At 39.8% G+C, this 22,739-nt stretch overlaps 1 pseudogene; it reads left to right on the top strand.

Moving 5' to 3' along the window:
- Positions 1–2,738: 2,738 nt before the first annotated feature.
- On the top strand, positions 2,739–3,739 carry LOC100413029 (heterogeneous nuclear ribonucleoproteins C1/C2 pseudogene; annotated as a pseudogene).
- The last annotated feature ends 19,000 nt before the right edge of the window (positions 3,740–22,739 follow it).

Genomic DNA, 22,739 nt, shown 5'->3' with positions numbered 1-22,739 from the left:
TAAACCTCTTTTTGTTTGTAAATTACCCAGTCTCAGGTAGGTCTTTATCAGCAGTGTGAAAATTGACTTATACAAGTATATATTTTCCTCTCATTTTCTCAGCAGGTCTTTCTCCTAGGAAGACAATGGTGAAACCAAAATTCTTTGGGATATTCTCAGCAATGCTTATAACTCTAGTGGGTAAAGTGTCTGCTTATGTTCCTGCACATGTAACTAGTATTCCTTCATTCCTCCTTCCCACATGTATTGAGCAGTATTGAGTGAGACCTTGAAGCTTAGCAAAAGAGACAAGAGGATATGTTAATAGTTCCATAGAAGTGGGCAGGAGGAACTTGTACCTCAGTTGGGAGGCAAAGAGGAATAGCAACTGGCTTCTAGGGACAAATGCTGATTGCAAATTTTATAGCTCTGACTTGAGTCAGAACAAATGACAACATGGAATCAACAAAAGGGATCTGCTCCTCGACCCTCCAACAGTCTGGGTGATGGGCTGCCATTTTGAAACTGAGGCACAGCCCATCATCTTTCAAGCCAGTGCGTAAACTGCAGTCAAGGGACCAGTTCCTGCTCCATTCTACAAACTGTAGAAATTCTGCAATGAGATAAGCACAGAACAGAATAAGCAATTACAACTTTTATGGCAATTGGACAGAGCTTTTGTCCTTGAATCTAGTAAAAAGAATTGGGTTTGTGATTTGTATGCCATTACTTTTTATTTCATTTTTTAGTAGTTTATTTTGTTGTATTTTTTAAAATATTGATCCATGATGGACTGAAGACAAAATAGTCCCTCCCCACAGGTGGTCTGGGATGCACTGTTCTGAGCCACCAAGTGGGCTTTGAAGGCATGCCACTCACAAGCACGGTGGGTAAACCTGACAGTTTCCCAAGGAGCCTAGCAATACTCCCCACAAGTCAGAAGGGAGCTTGGTGCCATGCAGCAGCGTTACTCATGCAAAAAACAGAGGTCTCTGTCTGTCTCTGTTGCCCAGGCTGGAGTGCAGTGGTGCTGCAAACTTGCCCCCTGGGCTCAAGGAAACCTCTCACCTCAGCCTCCCAAGTAGCTGGGACTACAGGCACACCCCCCCCGTACCTGGCTAATTTTTTTTTTTTTTTTTTTTTTAGAAACAGCGTTTCACTATGTTGCTCAGGATGGTCTTGAACTCGTAAGCTCAAGTGATCTACCCACCTCAACCTCCCAAAGTACTGGGATTATAGGCACCACGCCCGGCCAGAAACACAGAGTTCTTGAGCAGATTCTTGGACAGTGCTCTCGATTTCGGTAAGCAGGAAGCACAGGCAAGGAGGCTGTAGAAAGCAGAGTACACTCCCTTGGAAAGTCAGGCAATAAACCAGACAATTGCTGGTTCCAGAGCAGAGACTTGCTTTTGCTTTTGCATGAAATCCGCGAAGTGGTAAACTGGCCAAATGCAGGGCCTGAGTGCTTCCTGTGATGACTTCACAGCCATGTGCCACACCTGCTTCTTCTAACTTCAAAGGAGATAAAGAATCCTGAGCTTACACAGTTACAAATCATGTGGTAGAAATCCCCAAATGGCCATCTTTGATTAAGTAAAATCAAGGCAAGTGTGTTGGCTCACACCTGTAATCCCAGTATTTTGGGAGGCCAAGGCAGGAGGATTGCTTAAGCCCAGGAGTTCAAGACCACCCTGGGCAACACATGGAGCTCTTATCTCTACAAAAAAAATGTAAAAATTAGCCAGGCATGGTGGAACACCGCTTTAGTCCCAGCCACTCAAGAGGCTGAGGCGGGAGGATAACTTGAGCCTGGGAGGTCAAGGCTACCATGAGCTGTGATCATGCCACTGCACTCCAGCCTGGCAACAAAGTGAGACTCTGTCTCAAATATAAAATAAAATATCAGGTATTTTTGGTAAGGAACCAACCCTTCAAAGTCACCACATCTACCTGCTTGGATACTCCTACAGTGACTAAGAGATGGGAGGTCAGCTGTTGGCCTGATTTTTGCCAGAGAGATGCCACAGCATCCCCAAGTGGAATGCTGCATGGCAACATAGAGGCTTCCCAAGGTCAGAGGGCACACTGAGTAAGCCTGCCCTTCCACACTCACAGGTGATTGAAACTAACATGTCCTTAGTGTCCTTAGTGGAAATTGTCATTTTCATTGCTTGTATTCTCAGCTGTTCTCATATGTCTTTAGTTGGTATCTTCCTTAGACTAAATTAGTCGGATTTTTTTTGGTCAGAAAAAAATACTTCCTGTATCTTTTCTTATCTTCCTACATGTCTATTACATCCTGTACCCAGTGGGTTTTCAGGAAATGTTGACTAACTCAAATTAATAAAACGATGTAAAGCAAACAGCATGTTCCTTTTTATTTTGCACTTTTGAAGTGTATTTTCCTTGCTGATTTACTTTTTTGTTCAAGGATCCATGAATTTGATTTAAACTTTTAGCTATTAAAGAGAATAGAAAAATAACACAAAATATAGTTAATTTGAATCTCCAGTGCTCTGGTATTATGCCCACCCATAGATCTTGGCACATACATGTCAATACGTAATTAGCTCAGACAAAATCCAAGTTACTCACCCACTTGAGGAAGCCTCAACTAATTAAATCTCTTTATGGGGAATTAAGAAACTAAGACCTGGCCATTTTGTGAAGAGAGGAAGACTGAGTGGTTGTGGCTGCATTGCCAACCTTAAGTAGCAGTCAGCTTCTCCACGTAGAACCCAGGAGTAGGAGACTCAGAATTGAATTTCTTCTCCCTCCCCACTCCTGTGAGATTTTTTTTATCTTCAGCTACATTTTTGGCTTTATGAGAAATTGTGTCATCAAACACAATGGCCAGCAACTTTGCCAACAAGACAGATCCTTGCTCCATGAACTCCCGTGTGTTCATTGGAAATCTCAACACTCTTGTGGTCAAGAAATCTGATGTGGAGGCAGTCTTTTAGAAGTATGGTAAAACTGTCGGCTGTTCTGTTCATAAGGGCTTTGCCTACGTTCCATATGTTAATGAGAGAAATGCCCAGGCTGCTGTAGCAGGAGAGGATGGCAGAATGATTGCTGGACAGGTTTTAGATACTAACCTGGCTGTAGAGCCAAAAGCAAACCAAGGAAAAGTAGGTGTGAAATGATCTGCAGCAGAGATGTACAGGACAGAACAGCCTTCTCCATCCCCTCTACTCAGCTCCTCTTTTGACTTGAACTAGGACTTTGAACAGGATTATTATGATAGGATGTACAGTACCCAGCATGTGTACCCCTCCTCCTCCTATTGTTTGGGCTCTAGTGCCCTCAAAACATCAGCATGTATCAGGAAACACCTCACAAAAGGGCAAAAGTGGCTTCAATTCTAACAGTGGACAGCGGGGATCTCCCAAGTCTGGAAAGTTGAAAGGAGAGGACCTTCAGGCCATTAAGAAGGAGTTGACCCAAATAAAACAAAAAGTGGATTCTCTCCTGGAAAACCTGGAAAAACTGGAAAAGGAACAGAGCAAACGAGCAGTAGAGATGAAGAATGGTGAGTCAGAAGGGAGTAGAGCAGCAGCTCCGTGAAGAAAGATGAGACTCATGTGAAGATGGAATCTGAGGCGGGTACAAATGACTCTGCCAAGGAGGGGGACCTACTGGATGATGATGATAATGAAGATTGGGGGGTGACCAGCAGGAGTTGATCAAAGATGGTGAAAAAGAGGCTGAGGAAGGAGAGGCTGACAGAGGCAGTGCCTAAGGCGAGCATGACACTTAGGCACAGTGGGGTTTAGAAATCTTATCCCATTATTTCTTTACCTATGCACTTGTCTAAGATCAAATCTTTCACCAGATCCTCTCCCCTATCTTCAGCACATGCTCACCGTTCTCCCCATCCTTGACTTCCCATGTTCATTAATTCATGTTGCCCTGCGCCTACTCCCATTTTCACTTCCTTCGATGCTCTTAGTTGTTTCGTTAAGTCTTACCCTATAATTTTTGCTTTTAATTTTGATACCTCTTTATGACTTAACAATAAAAAGGATGTATTAAAAAAAGAAGTAAAGAAAGAAACTAAGACCCAAGCACTTGTTCTTTTACATTCTCTTTTCTTTTTTCCTTTCTTTCATGAATTTCCTGAAAAATATCCAGAAAGGCTCGGATGGAAAATAAATGTGTACTTTCTTGTAACAGTGAAACTCTGCCACTATATTTCATGAGCAAGCCCTTCTCTCCAGCTATGAATCTGGAGGGAAAAAGACTGGGATGACCAGGCCAAGGGGGAGAGAGTGAAAAAGGGAAAACTGCAGACCATGGGAGCAAACTGCAGGCCACCAGTGCAAACATAGCTCCATTTCATGGGGACCTGGCAGCTCCAAGGGCATAGAGATTTTATTCCACTCGCTCATCATCCCTTTGTCTCCTTCTCTCCTGCCCCCACCCATTCCACCCCCATCTTTGCTTAGACAAACCCACTTCCCTTCTCATAGAGAAAAGAAGGGAACTTGTTTGATGAGGGTTGGTTAGGTTAGGTTCTGAATTTAGGGGTCCATGTTTAGCAACATTACCTCATTGCCTCTGTTACTATCCCTACAAACTTAGCAAGTGGAGTCCAACAGTTCCTTGAAGAAAGACCCAAAACTCTTAAAATACAGTGTTTCCATTTTCCCAGGTGTATCAGTCTGTTTTGTGTTGCCGTAAGAGAATATCTGAGACAGGGTAATTTTTAGAGAAAAGTGGTATGTTTGGCTTACGCTTCTGCAGGCTGTACAGGAAGCATGCTGCTGGTACCTGCTCAGCTTCTGGTGAGGGTCTCTGGAAGCTTTTACTCCTGTCAGAAGGCAAGGGGAGCCGGTATGTCACATGGCAAGAGAGAAAAATGAGGAGGTGCCACATTCTTTTTAACAACCAGCCCTTTTGGAAACTAAGAGTGAGAACTCACTCCATCCTATGAGAAAGGCACCAGGCTTTTCATAAGGGACCATTCCCCCAGGACACAAACACCTCCCTCCACGCCCCTCCTCCAACACTGGGGATCAAATTTCAACATGAGATTTGGAGGGGAAAAATATCCAAAGCATCTCACCAGGTAAGATTGCACCTGCACTAACTAAATTCTTTGAGAAGACAGTTGTGTTTTAGAAGCTTGTTATAACTCATTCCAGAAAGGATAAGTCACATATTTGGTGATGCTCTTGTAATGACCGTAGGCAACATGACGGTTAATAAGATAAGTGAGCACAAGCCGTAACAGAACAGGGAAAGTGAGGGAAGGGAACCATAAAAAAAGACGTCCAAGTAAGCAGAGCCCAAATCTCAAGAACTGTGCCCTTTCTCAAATGGCCTCATGAGAACTGAGAATGCGGCAATAGAGGGGGAAAAAGGAGAAGAAATGAACATTGCCTATTCCTTCCTACGGCCTTGGTTTGGTTTCTGAGAAATGTGTTTTGTAGTACAGTTTTAGTATATTTGCTATCAGCAAAAGCTTGTAGAATACTTCCTTCACTAGAGTGCAGAATTTGATTCAACAATCCATCTTGAAATCAGAAGTTAATTACCTGTTGTGGAATCACATAGGTTATATAGGAATTTCTCTTAGTAATCAGAGAAAGGATTATGATTTTTTTTAAATCAAGAAACAGAAAGGGATGGAAAGACCAAGAGAAAGAGAGCTAGCAAAAAACATGAACAGCCAAGTCTAATTTCTGCTAAAGGGGGCCCAGTTGCTTTCACAATATCATGTTTCTCATTAATAGGTGTATGTGAGGGTGCAATGAATGTCTAGGCGAGACACATGATGCTTTCCTCCCAAGTCTTTCAGAAACTTTCTTCATTCACTCCCAGAACAACCCATCCCTCTTAGCTATCTGATCATTTGCAGCAAGAAGCAGAGAATGGAGGCTGTCCAACCACATAGACCATGATTGGTCTAGATTGCACCCAAGCATTAAACCTTGCCCTTAATGTCGGGAGCAGACATCTTTCTTCCTTCTAAGAAAAGGCCACAGCTCTCTAACATCTTCTGGCCAAGGACTTGTGCTCCACTTCATTCACAGTTGGGGATTTGGAAGCAGATCCAGAATGGAAGAGGTTGCTAACACTAAAAAGTAATCCCCTGTTTACTTTAATGATTGTGAAGCCAGTGATGGTTGAGGGTAACTGAAAAACACATGGCAGAAGGTAACAACTGACTACATGCTCACATTTGACAAAGGATATGGAATGATAATGAAATGAAAAGAGAACATTCTCACTCTGCCCCTCCAGTCCCCCTCACATGGTAAACCACTGTCCCCCATTCTGTGTCCTTCCCAAAGTTATTCTCTGCTTGTATAGACGCATCCATACTATATGCATATTTTTTGTGGGGGCGGGGGCGAGGGGATGGGGTTGTTACCCAAACTTGGGTCATATCTACAACTTGCTTTTTTCACTTAATAATAAATTGTGAACATCTTTTCAGGTCAGTATACAGAGAGCTACAATTTTTTCTTATTAGATGCCTAGTTTTCCATTAATGAATATTCCACCAAAATCATCATTTAAATCATTTCCATTATTTGTATTCTTACAAATAATGCTGCAATGTGTATGTGTGTCTATATATGTATATATTCTTACATTTTTATATATTTGAAGACAGCCCAAGAAACAGGACTGCCGGTTCATATAGTATGCAGTTTTCTTTAGAAATTGCTGTGTTATTTTAATAACCAATACTTGCCCCTTTCTCCTCATCTACATCAGTTAGACATTATGTGTTTTTTGAATGTATGCCAACAGATGAAAAATTTACCTCTTCTTCATTTGCAATTATTAAATTACTAGCTTAAGCAATATACGTTTATAGGTCTGTTACGAACTACATTTTGTGTTCCTCTGACCTCCTGCCCCCACCACCAATTCATAGACTGAAATCCTAAACCCCAATGTGATGGTATTTGGAGGTGGGGTCTTTGGACGATAATTAAGTAATGAGGGTGGAGCCCTTATGAATGGGATTAGTGCCCTTATAAAACGACACAAAACAAGCTTGCTTTTGCTCTCTCTCCTCGAGAACAGTGTAATGAGAAGGTGCCATCTGCAAACCCAGAAGTGGACCTGCACCAGACACCAGATTTGTTGACTCCTCAATCTTGGACTTCCCAGTCTCTAGAACTGTGAGAAATAAATGTTGTGTAAGCCTCCCAGTCTATGGTAATTTGTTACAGCAAACTGAACTAATACAAAGTCTCTTGAATTTCTTCTTAGTGAATTGTTCATTTATATCCCTTGCTCATTTTATTGTGTTTTTCTTATTCATTTGTTAAAGCTAGTTATATTTTAGAGTTATTTATTTTTGCCTATATTTGTAATAAATAACATCTTCCAGTCTGTTGCCAGTTTTTATACTTTGTATTTGTACAAAAAATGTTTTGTACATTTTTCTTTTGCTGAGGAAAAGGTTTTAAATTTGCGAGTCAGATCTGTCAATCATTCCTTTATGGTTTCCAGGTCGTATAGATCTGTCTTAGGAAAATCTATCTTGCCACCTAAATATGCTCTTCTTTATTTTATTGCTCTTAAATATACACTTAATTTGTTTTTAAAATTATAACAATAATGCACAAATTTATACTAAAATGATTCAAATAACACAGATGAATATCAGTGAAAATGATTTTCACTATTTACTTGCTAATCTATCTCACTTTTCTCCCAGGAGATAACCTCCATTGGTACAGAAGACATTTTTGCCTTGTCATATAGATTCATACTTTATCTCATTTTCCAAAAGGGTTTAAGACTGTTTACAAAGATATTAACAACATAGAAAAAATATATTGTAAATTTCCTAGGAGTTAATGTGATAAAAGGGGAAATGATCCAGGCTTAAAAGGTAAAAACAAACCACATGCTCATGAAAAGTGTGATTTCTAATTCTGAGATCTGAGAATGTTGTCTTACTGGGAGGACTTGGTAATGCAATGAACAAGATCCTCATAGTAATCACAACCAATATTTCATTTAGCTTTCTTACAAGAGCATTTAAAGTCAATGGCATCATTCCATTTAATCAACTTAATATGAGTCAGTATCAACACCTACATGTTACCCCCTCACTGATAGGCTGTTTTGAGTGACAGATTTATAATACAACATTAATTTTATGAAGACAGGAATCAGGGAAGGGAGCAAAAGTAAAAGTACTGCAATCTTTTCCTTTCATGAAAAGTGAGTTAAAGTAATTGTTTTTGCTGTGATTTTGATAATTAAATGGACTCATGAAAATCGTTGCAAATTACTTTATAGTAACCATTAGTAAAACTAAAACCAGATTTTTTACCCTCTGAATTATTGTGAAAGACAAGCAAAAACAGAGTTCTGTTTATACTGAAAAGAGAACTGAATTTTAAAAACAGCAAAGGAACCAAAACAAAACCACAAGATCACATGACAGTGGTCAAAACAATTATGACAATTTAAAACTCTTATTAAAAGGCAAGATTTGTGGGAATGCAAATTGGTACAACCGCTTTGTAAAGTAATTTAATGAAGTCTTCTAAAACTAAAGATATGCATATTCTGTGACCTAGCAATTCCACCCCAAGGTATATTCCAAACAAAAATGCATATATAAGCTAGCCAAAATGCACACAACGAGTGTTTATGGCAGCACCACTTGAGATAGCCCTAATTTAGACAATACCCAAAAGAGCATCAATAATAAATAGAATATTATTCAGCAAAAGAGTGAGCAAACTACATCCACCTATGTGACTAAATCTCCCAAGAATAACGTTGCACAAAAGAACATAGACACTAAGGTACATGAATGAATCCATTCATCTAAAATTCAAAATCATTTAAAATTAATCTGTGCTCTTACAAGTGGCTACCCCAAAGGCTAGTGACTAGAAGGAGGTAAGAGAAGAGTTTCTGGGATATTCTCGATCTGAATGCTGACTCACAGCTTTGTTCACTTTGTAAAAAAATCATTAAACTATACACTTATTTCTGTGCTTTTCTGGTTGTATATTATTTTAATAAAAATACATTTTAAAAACAACTTTCAGTGACTTTCTGTGTACAAGAGAACACAACTTGCACAAAATGAAAAAAAAAAGTAAAAGAATTATTTATTTTGATTTTTTTAATTGCTTGTTAGGTTTTGGGGTACATGTGAAGAACATGCAAGATTGTTGCATAGGTACACATGTGGCAGTGTGATTTGCTGCCTTCCTCCCCTTCACCTTCATCTGGCATTTCTCCCCATGCTATCTTTCCCCAACTCCCCACCCCCCACTCTCCCTCCCCTATTCCCCCAACAGACCCCACTGTGTAGTGTTCCCCTCCCTGTGTCCATGTGTTCTCACTGTTAAACACCCATCTATGAGTAAGAACATGTGGTATTTCATTTTCTGTTCTTGTGTCAGTTTGCTGAGAATGATGGTCTCCAGGTTCTTCCATGTCCCTACAGAGGACAAGAACTCATCATTTTTGATTGCTGCATAATATTCCATGTGTATATGTGCCACATTTTCCCTGTCCAGTCTATCATCAATGGGCATTTGGGTTGATTCCAGGTCTTTGCTATTGTAAACAGTGCTGCAATGAACATTCGTGTGCGTGTGTCCTTATAGTAGAATGATTTATAGTCCTTTGGATATATACCCAGTAATGGGATTGCTGGGTCAAATGGAATTTTTATTTCTAGATCCTTGAGGAATTGTCACACTGTCTTCCACAATGGTTGAACTAATTTACACTCCCACCAGCAGTGTAAAAGTGTTCCTATTTCTCCACATCCCCTCCAGCATCTGTCTCCAGATTTTTTAATGATTGCCATTCTAACTGGCGTGAGATGGTATCTCAATGTGGTTTTGATTTGCATCTCTGTAATGACCAATGATGATGAGCATTTTTTCATATGTTGGTTGGCCTCATGTATGCCTTCTTTTGTAAAGTGTCTGTTCATATCCTTTGCCCACTTTTGAATGAGCTTGTTTGTTTTTTTTCTTGTAAATCTGTTTTAGTTCTTTGTAACTTGTGGATATCAGCCCTTTGCCAGATGGGTAAACTGCAAAAATTTTTTCCCATTCTGTTGGTTGCCAATTCACTCTAATGATGGTTTCTTTTGCCATACAGAGGCTGTGGAGTTTGATTAGGTCCCATTTGTCTATTTTGGCTTTTGTTGCCAATGCTTTTGGTGTTATAGTCATGAAGTCCTTGCCTACTCCTATGTCCTGAATGGTTTTGCCTAGATTTTCTTCTAGGGTTTTTACGGTGTTAGGTCTTATGTTTAAGTCTTTAATCCATCTGGAGTTAATTTTAGTGTAAGGTGTCAGAAAGGAATCCAGTTTCTGCTTTCTGCATATGGCTAGCCAGTTTTCCCAACACCATTTATTAAACAGGGAATCCTTTCCCCATTGCTTGTTTTTGTCAAGTTTATCAAAGATTGTATGGTTGTAGATATGTTGTATTGCCTCCAATGCCTCTGTTCTGTTCCATTGGTCTATATTTCTGTTTTGGTACCTGTACCATGCTGTTTTGATTATGGTAGCCTTGTAGTATAGTTTGAAGTCTGGTAGTGTGATGCCTCATGCTGTGTTCTTTTTACTTAGAATTGACTTAGCTATGCGGGCTCTCTTTTGGTTCCATATGAAGTTCATGGTGGTTGTTTCCAGTTCTGCGAAGAAAGTCATTGGTAGCTTGATGGGGATAGCATTGAATCTGTAAATTACTTTGGGCAGTATGTCTATTTTCATGATATTGATTCTTCCTAACCATGAACATGGAATGCTTCTCCATCTGTTTGTGTCCTCTCTTATTTCGTTGAGCAGTGGTTTGTAGTTCTTCTTGAAGAGGTCCCTTACGTTCCTTGTTAGTTGTATTCCTAGGTATTTTATTCTCTTTGTAGCAATTGTGAATGGCAGTTTGTTCTTGATTTGGCTCTCTTTGAGTCTGTTATTGGTGTATAGGAGTGCTTGTGATTTTTGCACATTGATTTTGTATCCTGAGACTTTGCTGAAGTTGCTTATCAGTTTCAGGAGTTTTGGGGCTGAGATTATGGAGTCTTCTGGATATAGACTATCATGTCATCTGCAAATAGAGACAATTTGGCTTCCTCCTTTCCTATTTGAATACCCTTTATTTCTTTTTCTTGCCTGATTGCTCTGGCTAGAACTTCCAATACTATATTGAATAGGAGTGGTGAGAGAGGGCATGCTTGTCTAGTGCCAGATTTCAAAGGGAATGCTTCCAGTTTTTGCCCATTCAGTATGATATTGGCTGTTGGTTTGTCGTTAATAGCTTTTATTATTTTGAGATATATTCCATCAAGTTTATTGAGGGTTTTTAGAATAAAGGGCTGTTGAATTTTGTCAAAGGCCTTCTCTATGTCAATTGAGATAATCATGTGGTTTTTGTTTTTGGTTCTGTTTATGTGGTGAACTACGTTTATAGACTTGCATATGTTGAACCAGCCTTGCATCCCCGGGATGAATCCTACTTGATCATGGTGGATAAGCTTTTTGATGTGCTGTTGCAATCGACTTGCCAGTTTTTTATTAAAGATTTTTGCATCAATGTTCATCATGGTTATTGGCCTGAAGTTTTCTTTTCTTGTTGAGTCTCTGCCGGGTTTTGGTATCAGGATGATGTTGGTCTCATAAAATGATTTGGGAAGGATGCCCTCTTTTTGGATTATTTGGAATAGTTTCAGAAGGAATGGTACCAGTTCCTCTTTGTGTGTCTGGTAGAATTCAGCTGTGAACCCATTTGGACCTGGGCTTTTTTTGTGTGGTAGGCTCTTAATTGCTGCCTCAACTTCAGACCTTGTTATTGGTCTATTCATAGTTTCAACTTCCTTTTGGTTTAGTCTTGGGAGGACACAAGTGTCCAGGAATTTATCTATTTCTTCCAGGTTTACGAGTTTATGTGCATAGAGTTGTTTGTAATATTCTCTGATGATGGTTTGAATTTCTGTGGAATCTGTGATTTCCCCTTTATTGTTTTTTATTGAATCTATTTGGTTATTCTCTCTTTTCTTTTTTATCAGTCCGGCTAGTGGTCTGTCTATTTTGTTGATCTTTTCAAAAAACCAGCTCTTGTATTTATTGATTTTTTTTGAAGGGTTTTTCATGTCTCTATCTCCTTCAGTTCTGCTCTGATCTTAGTTATTTCTTATTTTCTGCTAGGTTTTGAGTATTTTGTGTTTTTTTTTTATCTTGCTCCTCCAGCTCTTTCAATTTTGACATTAGAGTGTCAATTTTGGATCTCTCCACTCTCCTCATGTGGGCACTTATTGCTATATATTTTCCTCTAGAGACTGCTTTAAATGTGTCCCAGAGATTCTGATATGTTGTGTCTTCGTTCTCGTTGGTTTCAAAGAACTTCTTTATTTCTGCCTTCATTTCATTGTTTATGCAGTCAACATTCAAGAGCCAGTTGTTCACTTTCCATGAAGCTGTGCAATTCTGAGTTAGTTTCTGAATTCTGAGTTCTAACTTGATTGCACTGTGGTCTGAGAGACTGTTTGTTATGATTTCTATTCTTTTGCATTTGCTGAGGAGTGATTTCCTTCCAATTATGTGGTCAATCTTAGAGTAGGTGTGATGTGGTGCTGAGAAGAATATATATTCTGTGGATTTGGGGTGGAGAGTTCTGTAAATGTCTAACAGGTTTGCTTGTTCCAGGTCTGAGTTCAAGTCCTGGATATCCTTGTTAATTTTCTGTCTGGTTGATCTGTCTAATATTGACAGTGGAGTGTTAAAGTCTCCCACTATTATTGTGTGGGAGTCTAAGTCTCCTTGTAAGTCATTGAGAACTTGCCTTATGTATCTGGGTGCTCCTGTATTGGGTCCATATATATTTAGAATCGTTAGCTCTTCTTGTTGTATCGATCCTTTTATAATTATGTAATGGCCTTCTTTGTCTCTTTTGATCTTTGTTGCTTTAAAGTATATTTTATCAGAGATGAGAATTGCAACTCCTGCTTCTTTTTTTAATTCTTGATTTGCTTGGTAAATCTTCCTCCATCCCTTTATTTTGAGCCTTTGTATATCCTTGCATGTGAGATGGGTTTCCTGGATACAGCACACTGAAGGGTTTTGGCTTTTTATCCAATTTGCCAGTCTGTGTCTTTTGATTGGTGCATTTAGCCCATTTACATTTAGGGTTAATATTGTTATGTGTGAAGTTGATACTGCCATTTTGATGCTAGCTGGCTGTTTTGCCCATTAGTTGATAGAGATTCTTCATTTTGTTGATGCTCTTTACCATTTGGTATGTTTTTGGAGTGGCTGGTACTGGTTGTTCCCTTCTATGTGTAGTGCCTCTTTCAGGAGCTCTTGTAAAGCAGGCCTGGTGGTGATGAAATTGCTGACTACTTGCTTGTTCGCAAAGAATTTTATTTTTCCTTCACTTATGAAGCTCAGTTTGGCTAGATATGAAATTCTGGGTTGAAAGTTCTTTTCTTTAAGGATGTTGAATATCAGCCCCCACTCTCTTCTGGCTTGTAGGGTTTCTGCTGAGAGCTCTGCTGTGAGTCTAATGGGCTTTGCTTTGTATGTAACCCGAGCTTTCTCTCTGGCTGCCCTTAGCATTTTCTCCTTCATTTCAACCCTGGTGAATCTGATGATAATGTGCCTTGGGGTTGCTCTTCTTGAGGAATATATTTGCGGTGTTCTCTGTATTTCCTGGACTTGAATATTGGCCTGCCTTGCTAGGTTGGGGAAGTTTTCCTGGATAACATCCTGAAGAGTATTTTCCAGCTTGGATTCATTCTCTTCGTCACATTCAGGTACACCTATCAAACGTAGATTAGGTCTCTTCACATAATCCCACGTTTCTTGAAGACTTTATTCATTTCTTTTTGCACTTTTTTCTCTAATCTTGCCTTCTCATTTTATTTCATTGAGTCGATCTTCGACCTCTGATATCCTTTCTTCTGCTTGGTCAATTCGGCTGTTGAAACTTGTGCATGCTTTGCGAAGTTCTCGTGTTGTCTTTTTCAGCTCCATCAATTCACTCATACTCCTCTCTAAGTTGTCCATTCTTGTTATCATTTTGTCAAATCTTTTTTCAAGGTTCTTAGTCTTTTTGCATTAAGTTAGAACAGGTTCTTTTAGCTCACAGAAATTTCTCATTACCAACCTTCTGAAGTCTGATTCTGTCATTTCGTCACACTCATTCTCCATCCAGCTTTGTTCCCTTGCTGGTGAGGAGTTGTGATCTGTTTTAGGAGGAGAGGTGTTCTGGTTTCGGGTGTTTTCCTTCTTTTGGGGCTGGTTTCTTCCCATCTTTGTGGATTTATCCACCTGTCGTCTGTGTAGTTGTTGATTTTCAGATTGGGTCTCTGAGTGGACGTCCAGATTGTTGATGATGAAGCTATTTCTGTTTCTTAGTTTTCCTTCTAACAGTCTGGCCCCTCTGCTGTAGGACTGCTGAGGTCCCCTCCAGGCCCTCCTTGTCTGGGGGTCACCTGCAGCAGCTGCAGAACAGTAAGGGTTGCTACCAGTTTCTTCTTCTTCTGCTGTCTTTGTCCCGAATGATGCCTGTCAAATGTCAGTCTGATCAGTCTTTTGTGAGGTGACTCTTTGAATATACAGGGGTCAGGGAGCTGCTTGAGGAGACAGTCTATACTTCATAGGAGCTCAAAAAAGAAAAACTTTTTGAGAAACAATCAGTTATTAGAGCAAAGAAAATCTAAAAGAAATAAACACTAGTAATTGAAAAGGCCACATTATCTGATAAAAGAGAATAAAATAAAAATTCATAAAACTTTTAATTTACAACAACACCGTTTCACCCTGTTTTCATTCTCACATTGCTATACAGAAACTGGGTAGTTTATTTAAGAAAAAAAGTTTATTTGACTCAGAGTTCTATAGGCTCTATAGGAAACATGCCTGGGGAGGCCTTAGGAAACTGACAATCATGGCAGAAGGCTAAGGGGAAGCAGGAACGTCTTGCATGGCTCAAGAAGGAGGATTAGAGTGAAGGGGGATGTACTACACACTTTCAAACCACCAGACCTTGCAAGAACTCACCCACTATCTTGAGAACAGCAAAGGACAAGTCTGCCCCCATGATCCAATCCTCCAACATTGGGGATTACAATCTGACATGAGACTTGGGCAGGGACACAAATCCAAACCATATCAAACACTAATGAAAACTCACATTTGTAAAATGAGTTTCCTGTCCTAAAAATAAAATTCCATAAAGCTACGCTTACAGGTGAACTTCTGGCCTTAAATGCTTTTATGATCAAGAAGAAAAGATAAACTATTAAAATCACTACTTATAAAATTAAGATATAAAACAATAACTTTCCTTTAAGCCTCTATTAAACTCTTAAAGTGGAGAAAAGATCCCATTCATAATTGTAAAACAATAAAAATAGAAACATAAACTAAAAAAATGTGCAGGAACTATGCAAATAAATTATGAAAGTTATTAGAACATTAAAATGTGAATATTTAGTTAATAGGATTGTTTTAAAATGTGAATATGTGGAGAGATGCATCATGCTTCTGAATGTAAAAGCTATAAAACTATCAATTAATCCCAAGTTAATTTTTAGATTTCATGTAAGTCTAGTCATGTTGCCAATTAAAATTTTTAAATTGATAAAGTAACTAAACATTTATCTTGAAGTATAAACAATGAAGACTTTTTCAAAATGAAGATTTTGTTTTTTAATTAGAAAACTAAGAATAATGAGGAAAGAGACAACCAGCAACTAAACATATCAGATGCTTCTACTTCCAGCAAGAGAGCATAATAGCAGACTAAGTGTCTCAGAGAAACACTCTCCTGAAGGCAACTAGACAAATTGAACAAAATATAATGATCCTCTGCTCTAAGGAAGAGAACAGCTAACAAGAAAGTGAAGAATTCCTGGGCCATGATCCAGGGAAGTACAGAGCCTCAGGGAGGTAAACCAGGATACTGTTGGTCCATTCCAAAGGGGCTGCTGAGGGACTAGGAGGCTGATCTGTGCTTTCACAGCCTCTTGCAGCAGAGGAAACAGGGAAAGGAATTTAAAGTCCACTAAAGGGAACATCAGTAAAGCCTCTCACTTTGGGTTGAGATTCTAAAGAGCTGCATCTAAGGATTTTTTTTTTTATTTCGAGAGACAGGGCCTTTCTCTGTTGTTTAGGCTGGAGTTCAGTGGCACAACCATAGGTCACTGCAGCCTTGAACGCCTATGCTCTAGTGATCCTCCCACCTTGGCCCCTTTTAGTGCTAGGATTACAAGTGTAAACCATTGCGTCCGACCTCAAGGAGAATTAATAAACTGAAATACACGGGGCACAACTAGGAACTGCGTCTAATCATCTGAGTTCCTCAATTTGATTGGTGCATGTGACCCCAGGCACCACAAATGTAAATCCTCTCAGAAGGAAGAAATTGTTACCCAAGTTCTCTCAAATATTTCTATAAACAATTTTGCAAGTGTATCTAGTGCATAATAAGAGAAATAGCTATGCACATGAGGAGGTAAGACAATATGAATACAATCAGCACAGACAAAGGAAAATATAACCATCTCCAGGGGCGGTGGCTCCAGCCTGTAATCTCAGCATTTTGGGAGTCTGCGGTGGGCGGATTGCTTGAGGTCAGGAGTTCAAGACCAGCCTGGCCAACATGGTGAAACCTCATCTCTACTAAAAATATAGAAATTAGCCAGGCATGGTACCTAATGCCTGTAATTACAGCTACTCAGGAAGCTGAGGCACAAGAATTGTTTGAACCTGGGAGATGGAGGTTGCAGTGAGATCACGCCACTGCACTGCAACCTGAGTGACAGTGAGACTCGGTCTCAAAAAAAAAAAGAAAAACATAAACAAACCTATGAGGTCTTTAAATATTAGAGTTTCTGGACACAGACTTTAAAATAACCATGTATACTCTCTTCAGAGAAATAAAAGATTGAGAATTCTGGCAGAGATTTTTTTAAAATGGAATTTAGAACTGAAAACTCAATAACTAAAATTAAGGAGTCAATGGATTGAGTTTAACAGCAGATTAAAAACAACTGAAGAGAAATTAGTGTCCTGGAAGATAGACTACAAGAAATTTCTAGAATGAGATACAAAGAGACAAGAAGATGAAAAACACAGATGAGAAGGAAATAGACACAGAGAATTCAGTAAAGACTACCTAAAGTGTAAGGTCCCAAAAAGGAGAGGACAGGGAGGAGGAAGACAAAGAATATTTGAATAGATAATTCTGTTAGAAATCATTTAATACACACAAATTACAGATTTAAGGACGTCTAACAGTTCCAAACAGAAGAAAGAAAGAAAAGAAATCTATGTTTAGGCACATCACAATGAAAAGCAAAATAAATAAAACTTAAAAAAGAAGAAAAGAGAGATTGTCTTAAAATAAACCCCACAAAAAGACAATTTAAATTCAAAGGAGCTACATTAAACTGACAGTTGATTTCTCAGCAGAAATCATGGAAGTCAAAATATACTGGAATAACACCTTTAAGATATTTAAAACACCAATGAACAAACAACCATTTCAACCTAGAATTTCATATCCAGCAAAAATATTCTTCAAGAATAAAGGTGACACAAAGGCATTTTTAAACAAGTCAAACTAGAAACTTTTGTTACTAGAAATCCTGAAGGTGGTTTTGGGCAACTAGGAAACAACTACAAGGAAAATGGAAGGTTGGAGATGCAGAAAAGGATGAAGTGCCATGAAGACAGTAGCCGTGTGGGTACACCTAAGTGAACACTGATGATATAAAACAGTAATGGAACATTGGTATTGAAAATACAGAGAGAAGATACCTGACCACAATGGCATAAAAGTTAGGTGAAGAATAAATAGAAATATTCTAAGGTTTTTGCATTCCCTGGAAAGAGGCAGACATCAATTCTTATTAGACTTTGTAATGTCAAAAAGGCAGGCTATACTCAGGGTAATTACCTAGAGACCTAGGGTACCACCAAAAGTATAATTAAAAGGCATACAATTTCCAAGCTAATGGAGGGGGAAATGAAAGAGTAAAAAATCTTATCAATCTGAAAAAGGGGAAGAAAGGAATATAACAATGGCAGTCAGTAAAAAGAGAGTGCATTTAATAAGAAGGTATATCACCCCCAAATATCACTAATTAATGAAATGTAAATGGGCAAAATGCTATAATTAAAGGCAAAGATTTTCGAACTGGATAGACAAGCTTTTTTTTCTCTATATAATTTGATGCTACATTATTAGGTAAAGATAGATACATGTACATAAGCACATGCTCAACTTTCTGTGTTTACAACATAAAAATACAAAAACATAAAGTAAAAGTATGGGAAAAGCCAAAAACTGGTTCTCTGAAAATACTTGTACCTCCCTAGTGAGAATAATTTTTGAAAGAAAGAGGAGACACAGATTACCAGTGTTAAGAATGAGAAAGGGAACTTCACTACAGATCTTTCAGATATTGAAAATATAAGAGAAGGATATGATGGACAATTTTATGCCAATGCATTTGAAAATCTGGATGAAACTGACAAATTCTTAGAAAACACATTTTATAAAATCGAGCACAGAAACAGATGATAAAGGACTCCTGATTTATGACAAAGGTGACACACAGAGAAATGAAAAAAGGATGATCTCTTCAATAAATAGAACTGGAGCAATTTCCAAATACAAAAAAAAATAACAAACTTGATTAGCACCTCACGTCAAAGAGAAAAATAAATTCCGGAATATTTATAGACACAATTGTGAATGTCCACAAAATAAACCTAGAAGATAATGTAGACAATCCTCATAACCTCAAGGTAGGAAAATATTTCTTAAATATATCTAGAAATATACTTTAAAATGTTATCTATTTATATAAAATATATAACACATTGTAGCATACAAATTTATTATATTTAAATATATTTTCTTAAAATATATTTTAAAATATATTTCTCAAATAAATGTGAGATTTTAACAATGTTAACCATAGAGGAAAAGATTGATAAATTGGATTTCACTAAAATTTTGAACTTCTTTTCATCAAATTGACAGGAGAATAAGAGGGCAAGTGACAGAATAGAAGAAATTATTTGCAATACATTTATCATATAAAGAATTAATATCAATCAATAAAGACAGGTAACCCCAGAGCAAATGGACAAGGCACTTCACAAAAATGATATCCCAATGTCCAATAAATACATATAAAAGTACTTTATTTCCTTATCGGAAATGTGCACACCAACATTTCAGTGTTATTAGAGTTACATCTCACCAGAATGGCTAGAATTAAAAGGATTGGCAACACAAATGCAGAGGATACTTGTAACTGGAATTTTTTTTCCCCCAGATGGAGTCTTGCTCTGCCACCCAGGTTGGAGTACAGTGGTGCCATCTCAGCTCACTGCAACCTCTGCTTCCCAGGTTCAAGCACTTATCCTGCCTCAGCCTCCCAAGTAGCTGGGATTACAAGCCCTCGCTACCACGCCTGGCTAATTTTCATATTTTTAACAGACGGGGTTTCACCATGTTGGCCAGGCTGATCTCAAACTCCTGACCTCGTGATCCACCCATCTCAGCCTCCCAAAGTTCTGGGGTTACAGGCGTGAGCCACCGTGCTCCACAGCAACTGGTAACTTTCCACGCAGGATTTTTCTTCTCCGTCACTTTGCAAGCCGAGGACCTCTGGCCAGTGAAGCCCCACCCAGCCCTGCTCAGCCCCTCTGGTGTGCCCCAGCTCTCCTGTGTTATACTTTGTACCCGCGTTCGGCAGTTCCCAAGCTCTTGTACCACGCCTGAGAAGAATGAGGATATGCTGGACATTGAAGGGTGAGGGGGGCGGAGAAGAATTTATAGAGCAAGGGAACAGCTCTTGGCGGAGACAGGACTGAGGGGTGGTTTTCTCCTCTGTGCGTGGCTGGGTCCTGGGCTTTTTATGGGCTTAGAACAGGGGAGGAGCAGGCCATAGGTAGTGTTGAAAAAGGCAACGCTTGGTCGGTTAAAAGGCATTATTTAGAAATAATCAGGACAGGGAGGGCAAACAGGAACAGAAGTGCTCAGTCTGGGTCGCAGGTTTCATCTGGGACCAGCAGTCCAGTCTTTTAGCCTTCAGGCTGTTTTTGGCTGGAAAGTGGGGTTTCAGCGAGGACCGCCCCACCTGCCTGGGCATTTAGCAGCCTCCTGCCGCTCTCACTTCAGTGTGCCGTGGGTGGATGATAAACTGAGATTGTAGAGGAGTGACCAGGTCTAGAGAATGACCACTGAGGTAAGTGACTGAGGTGAGGAGATGACAAGGGGCATTACAGGTGCTGAGGTACGGAAGCACTCATCAGCGTGGATACTAAAGTCACCAGGAACAAAGAGAGACACTGAGGTAAAAGCTAAAATGATGGAGATGTGAGGGGCTCAATTCAACTAATGACTACATCAGTAGGTGTGGTACTCGGTGGATGAGATGGTCTGAGGACACGAGGCGAAAACTGAGAGCGTAAGGACTTTCTGGTCCACCACCACCCTCATCTGACCAAGACATCTCTCTCTGCTGCGTTTCTATGTTACCTTTCTTTTCTTTTCCTTTTTTTTTTTTTTTTTTTTTTTTTTTTGAGGCGGAGTCTTGCACCGTCGCCCAGGCTGGAGCGCAGAGGTGCGACCTAGGCTCACTGCAACCTCCGCCTCCCAGGTTCACGCGATTCTCCTGCCTCAGATCTTTTCCTTTTCCCTTTCAAAATTTGATCACATCTCATAGATTTCAATCGTTGATTTACTTATTCCTTTTCCCAACCACTCTGTGAGAACACCACGTCTAATTTGATTTTGTGTTCCCAAGGCCTCGCTCATTGGAAGCACTCAAAGATTCTTTGTTGGATGTATGAATGAAGAACTTGTTAACTGCACCCGCAGAGTACGTGGTTGGTTCAGCCATGCGAGGTTCAGTGTTGAGCACAGTCCACTGGGAGGCAGTGCTGTGCAGTGAAACGGTCTCAGCTTTGCGACACAGCCGGATCTCCCACATCAGTTCTGCTATCTTCTATCCCCCTGACCTTGGGCCACAGTCTCCTTAAGACACAGGCAAAATGGGAATACTGAGAAAGAGAGTCTTTTTCTTACAGGAGTACTGTGAAAATTAAAGATAATTTAGGTAGATTTAGGTACAATTTCCAGTAAATAGTCAGTGTATTTCTCATAGGGTAACTTGATTGCTTTCTTATATAATAATAAGCACAATTGCAGGTTAAGGCCTCCAAAGAGGTGTTTTTCATAATCATGCTGCAAATGATTCTGACTCAAATTGTCAGCCCAATTCTCACCTCCCTCAGAGGGCTTGGGGTTGGATGCTTGAGGCTCAGATATTCTTAGGGCTCCATGAGACGGGGGCTCCAGTGGGGATCAGGCAGGTCAAAGACTTGAGGGGCTGTTATTGCCAGGCCCTTGTTCAGCTGCATGTGCATTAAATAGATTTTTGTGCACTGGCCTGGGAAACCAGCCACCGTCTATAACTCTGTTTCTATGGGGAAAGGCTTTCTGTGTTCCAAACAACCAACTCACTAACGAACTCCTGGAACACAACCTATGTATGGACAGGGACTGGCCGACTGGGTTTTCATGGCCGACTCAGCCGCCCAAGCAACTGCGCAGTGCTGAGCTAATTATAATGAGTTCTTACAGTGACTAATCTAGCTGTGGTCTCCACAATTGAAGTGGAATTTTGAAAAATTGGAGACGGTTCTGCAAAAACCACAAAGATAATTAAAGGATTGAAGGAAAATCTAGTCTAGTCTCTACAGTTTTAAGAGGACTGTAGAAACTACCCATGTAATCATCACTTGTGATTGAAAAAACAAAGTATTTGATTCCGTACTGTGGCAAGTGCATTTCTCACTTGCAAATTTACTATAAATTCGCAGAGAAGGGAGCCACTGTTTGTGGAGCACCCACACCTGGAGATCAGACACTCTGCAGGCCTTTTATATCCAATATTTGTGATTTATGCTTATTCTCATAGCTACCCTGCCAGATAAGACATACTAATAATTATCTCTATTTTATAGATGAGGAACCTGAGATTCTGTGAGATTAAGCAATTTTTGTAAATCTTAAAACTAGTAACATGGATCATAGATTCAAACCTAGACCAGATTAATTTCAAAGCCTCTCTAATCAATTTTCCACATGCAGCCAGCATGATCTTTCTGAAGCATAAACCTGAGACGGTCTTTCTCCTGCATAAACACTTCCACGGTCCCACTGTGCTCCTGGGCTGAAATCCAAGCCTAACATGACCCAGGCAACCCCAGGTGTTCTGCTTCCTATATAGCAGTCCTGGCTCCCACTGTCACCCACTCCAACTCTGCCCTGATGCTATATTCAGAGATCTTTCTGTTTCTTGGTTTCTCCATATGCCTCCAGCCTCCAAGCCTCACACACACAAGCTCCACCTGCCTTCCCACTCAGTCTCCTGTTGGCCGACTTTCTCCCACTCATCCTGTGCATCTCAGCTTGCACATGCCTTCTAGGTACAGGCTTACAAGCCCTTCTCCATCTCCAGGGTCTCCTGGCATGCCACATCCCCCATATAATAAATAGCATTCATCACTTGTAATTGGTTCAGCCTTACACAGCCCCCAACACACACATACAACCCTCACCCAAGAATTATTTGTTAAAAAAATGTTGAATGGGGCTGGGTGTGGTGGCTCATGCCTGTAATCCCAGCATTTTGGGAGGCCGAGGCAGGAGGATCACTTGAGGTCAGGAGTTCAAGACCAGCTTGGGTAACATGGTGAAACCCTGTATCTACTACAAAC

This window comes from Callithrix jacchus, chromosome 16 (genome assembly GCF_049354715.1).
Source record: "Callithrix jacchus isolate 240 chromosome 16, calJac240_pri, whole genome shotgun sequence".
Lineage (NCBI taxonomy): Eukaryota > Metazoa > Chordata > Mammalia > Primates > Cebidae > Callithrix > Callithrix jacchus.
Note: the sequence above shows the minus strand (reverse complement) of the source record. Positions and strands in the feature narration are given on the sequence as shown.